Source organism: Babylonia areolata, chromosome 26, assembly GCF_041734735.1.
Source record: "Babylonia areolata isolate BAREFJ2019XMU chromosome 26, ASM4173473v1, whole genome shotgun sequence".
Lineage (NCBI taxonomy): Eukaryota > Metazoa > Mollusca > Gastropoda > Neogastropoda > Buccinidae > Babylonia > Babylonia areolata.
In genome coordinates this window covers 37168249-37172971 of record NC_134901.1, presented here as the reverse complement: position 1 = coordinate 37172971, position 4723 = coordinate 37168249, and the positions used below count along the sequence as shown (strand labels likewise).

At 47.6% G+C, this 4723-nt stretch overlaps 1 protein-coding gene across 2 annotated transcripts in view; it reads right to left on the bottom strand.

The window, feature by feature from the left end:
- Positions 1-4036, bottom strand: part of LOC143300343 (uncharacterized) — a 90201-nt gene extending 86165 nt beyond the window's left edge. For both annotated transcript variants that reach the window (XM_076613944.1, XM_076613943.1), the window contains exon 1: positions 3498-4036. The gene's annotated coding sequence lies outside the window, so the exon portion shown is untranslated. The remainder of the gene's footprint in view (positions 1-3497) is intronic.
- Between the last annotated feature and the right edge of the window lie 687 nt (positions 4037-4723).

Below are 4723 nucleotides of genomic sequence, written 5' to 3'. Positions count from 1 at the left end.
GAGAGAGGGGAGATATAAAAATAGAGAGAGAAGAGAGAGTGAGGACAGAATGAGAGACAGAGAGAAAGAGAAGCGAGACAGAGACAGAGAGAGAGACAGAGACAGAGACAGAGAGAGAGAGACAGAGAGAGAGAGAGAGACGGAGAGGGACAGAGAGAGACAGAGAGAGAGAGAGAGTGGCACAGACAAACAAGAGTCGGCAGCAGGAAGCTAATCGTATTGAGACAAGCACCGTGCGTCAGTCCCACCCTATCTATATGACGGGAGAGAGGGGTGGAAAAAATGCGACCCCCGAATTCGCTCTATTGTCAGGACACCTGTTAATGACACTGCCGTCTCCGTCTACCTGCCTACCTGCCTGCCTGCTGTCTATCTAACTATCTATCTCTGCTTACCTGCTTGCCTGCCCATCTGTCTATATGCCTGCCTGCATGCCTATCTGCCTATCTATCTATCTATCTATCTATCTGTACCTGCCTGCATGCCTATCTGTCTGTCTATCTATGCCTGCTTGCCTATCTATCTATCTATCTATCTCTATGCCTGCCTGCCTGCCTATTTATCTATCTATCTCTATGCCTGCCTGCCTATTAATTTTATCTATCTCTATGCCTGCCTGCCTGCCTGCCTATCAATTTTATCTATCTCTATGCCTGCCTGCCTGCCTATCTATCTATCTATCTATCTATCTCTATGCCTGCCTGCCTGCCTATTTATCTATCTATCTATCTCTATGCCTGCCTGCCTGCCTATTTATCTATCTATCTCTATGCCTGCCTGCCTGCCTATTTATCTGTCTATCTATCTCTATGCCTGCCTGTCTGCCTATCTATCTATGCCTGCCTGCCTGCCTATTTATCTATCTATCTATCTCTATGCCTGCCTGCCTGCCTATTTATCTATCTATCTATCTCTATGCCTGCCTGTCTGCCTATATATCTATCTATTAATCAATCAACCTATGCCTGCCTGTCTGCCTATTTATCTATCTATCTATCTCTATGCCTGCCTGTCTGCCTATATATCTATCTGTCTATCCATCTATCTATCTGTCTATGCCTGCCTGCCTATCTATCTATCTATCTATCTATGCCTGCCTGTCTATCTATCTATCAATCTGTCTATGCCTGCCTACCTATCTGTCTATATATCTGTCTGTCTGTCTGTATACATGTCTCCTCGCAGGAGAGATCAGATGAAGCAAGGTTATAATTTATCAATCCACCCAGATTTAAATATACGTTCCTTTAGATGAACAAAAAAAAAAAAAAAAAAAACCAAACTGTACAAAGATATACAGTAACACGCGCGCCAAGATAACCTGACAACTCACCCCCCTACCACCACCCCCCAACACCTCTCCATCCCCCCCCTCAACCCCCCCCCCCATTCCCCCCACCCCCCCTTCCCATCATAACTGGCTCCAGCTTATCACAGCAGGTTGCCCCCGCACACTCGCCTTCCAAACCAGGGCCTGTGTGGAACGGGCTGACTAAAACTTACACTGCAGTGGGCTGGCTGGTTGACAGTGAGATCGATAAGCACGTGCAAACCTTCTTGTCAAGTGGCCTCCAGCAAGTCACTGATACTGAGTGATAGCCACAGTGGGCTGGGCTGTCCGCCGTGTCGTCCGGCAAGAGTCCGGTTTATTAATCGTCACATCGCTTGACAAATCTGTGTGTGTGGAGGAGGGGGGGGGGGGTAGAGGAGGTGCAGGGTAATGTGTGTGGTGTGTGTGTGTGTGTGTGTGTGTGTGTTGGAGCTCATGTACGTTTATATGTATTTGACTGTGCTTTCATATCTGTGAAACTGCATGTTTGGTGCATATCTGTTATGCATGTGTGGGTGTATGTGTAAATGTGTGTCTTCATGTTTTACATTTATTTGCTTATTTATCATCATTGTTGTCTTATTTATTTATTTATTTATTCATTTATTTATTATTATTATTATTATTTTATTATTATTATTATTACTACTACTACCTTTTTATATTATAATTATTATTTATTTATTTATTTACTTATTTATGTAAGCTTATCTATTATTTATTCACCTTTTTTTTTCTCAAGGCCTGACTAAGCGCGTTGGGTTACGCTGCTGGTCAGGCATCTGCTTGGCAGATGTGGTGTAGCGTATATGGATTTGTCCGAACGCAGTGACGCCTCCTTGAGCTACTGAAACTGAAACTGAAATTGACAAATCTGGCTTGTGTGTGTGTGTGTGTGTGTGTGTGTGTGTGTGGTGTGTGTGTGTGTGTGTGTGTGTGTGTGTCCCCCAAAGAAGTCAATATGACAGATGCACAAAAGGTGGGGAAGTGGGGGGCGGAAAAACAAGCAAGTCCTTCCGAACTATACAGACATTGACTGATAAACTGGAACAGCCTTCCTGCTGAGACTGCTCTCAGCACAACCCTGGAAGGCTTCAAATCCCGAATCTGATCACCTCCCCCCCCACCCCCCCCACCCCCACCCCCATACCTTCCCCCACCCCCCCACCCCTCACCCTCCATCCTCTGGCCCAGCAACCTCTACCTCAGGAAACCTCAAAAACACGCAAACCCCCCCTTATAGTCTACAGAATCTTCATAATGATGAAGGCGGTAGTCAAGGGAAAGAAGAAGACGACGACGACAACGACTATGCTGTATGTAAATGAATTTCCTTTTACCTCCCACCCACATAACTCAATTAGTATCCGTAGGGCCTGCGCTAGCTTCAGCCCAGTGCTTTAACAGTCAGCGATATTGCACTACAGGGATAAAACGTTTAGCGTCGAGTAACCGGATGCATGCGCGCGCGTTCGCACACACACACACACACACACACACACACACACACACACACACACACACGGATACACGCATGCACACATCACAGTGCAGAGACAAAAGAGAGAAACAGACAGAGAAACAAAGGCATGGAGAGACACAGACAGACAGACAGACAAAAAGAGAGAAAGAAAAAACACTGACATACAGTCTTCCCCCTCTCTCCTCCCGCTTCACACACACACACAGAGGCACACATGCAAACACACATACACACAGAGAACGCATGCAAACACACACAAACACACACACACACACACACACACGCGCGCGCGCGCGCGCGCGCGCAAACACACATACACACAGAGGTACGCATGCAAACACACACACACACACACACGGACGTACACATGCAAACACACACACACGCGCGCGCGCGCGCGCAAACACACATACACACAGAGACACGCATGCAAACACACAAACACACACACGGACACAGAGAAACGCATGCAAACAAACACACACACACACACACACACACACACACACGCAAACACACATACACACAGAGGCACGCATGCAAACACACAAACACACACACGGACACAGAGAAACGCATGCAAACAAACACACACACACACACACACACACACACAGAGGTACGCATGCAAACACACACACACACACACACACACACACACACACACACACACAAAAAACTTACCTGATCACGAAGTGTCTCCAGGTATACCTATACAGGCCACAAGTTCAACAAGGAGAAGCCCACTTGGACCAAGCCGAAAGAGAGAGAGAACACATACACACACTGAAGTAATCCTACACTGCCAGTCCAAAATCCTTTCTTCACCTAAGCCGTTCTGCGCTCAGTTGAGCTTCCCCCCGCGAAACCCATGCCGCATACAACTACATGGTCTCTGCAGTCTGTGGCACCGGCATGGTACTAACTTGGCACTGGCACTGGCACTGGCACTGGTACTGACGACACCAATTTCTTTCGAACATAACACGCTAAAAGAATGAGACCAAAATTATAAAAAATAAAGAAAGAAAGAAAGAAAGAAAACAGCACCACAAAACACTTCTCACACAACACTGAATTTGAAAAAAACGTGCGCGTTCACAGAATCTTCTTCCCCAGCGAGCGTCGAAATGATTTTTCGTGTCTTCTTCTTCGTGTGTGAACGACCGTCGGTTTCTCTCGCCTGGACAATTTTTTGGTCGGGTGTTTTCGTCGAGAGGGGTGGGTGGAAGGGTGGGTGGGTGGGTGGGTGGGTAGGTGGTTAACGCCCCCCCCCCCCTCCTCCACACACTCACACTCACCACACACAACACACTCTCCACACGAACGCTCTCTCTGTCTCGCACGAGGTTGTCGTGTATGTATGTGTGTGTGTGTGTGTGTGTGTTGTGTGTCAGAGAGAGAGAGAGAAGCGTGCAGTTCGCCGCGTGGTTGGTTGCTAGGGACTCGATCGGTGGGGGGTTCAGCTGTCTGTCCTGTGTGTGACACTCACAGGAAGTGAGAGAGTCCAGCGCTATCGTGGTCTCGTGTGTGTGTGTGTGTGTGTGTGTGTGTGTGTGTGTGTGTGTGTGTGTGTGTGTGTACGCGCGCGCGTGCATACGCGCGTGTGTATGTGTGTGTGTGTGAGAGAGAGAGAGAGAGTATGTGTCAGAGAGAGAGAGAATGAGAGACAGACAGATAGACAGTGTTGAAGATTTTTTCTTGGCTAGTTTGAGATGGGTGTGTACATCTGCCGGTGTATAAGTGAAAATGTCAGTGGAATGGCTGGCTAGAAGGGGTAGGGTTGAATGTGTGTGTGTGTTGGTGTGTGTGTGTGTGTGTGTGTGTGTGTGCGTGCGTGTGCATGTGTGTGTGAGAGAGAGAGAGAGAGAGGAGAGAGAAAGGGGTGGGGTGGGGAGAGAGAACGCATA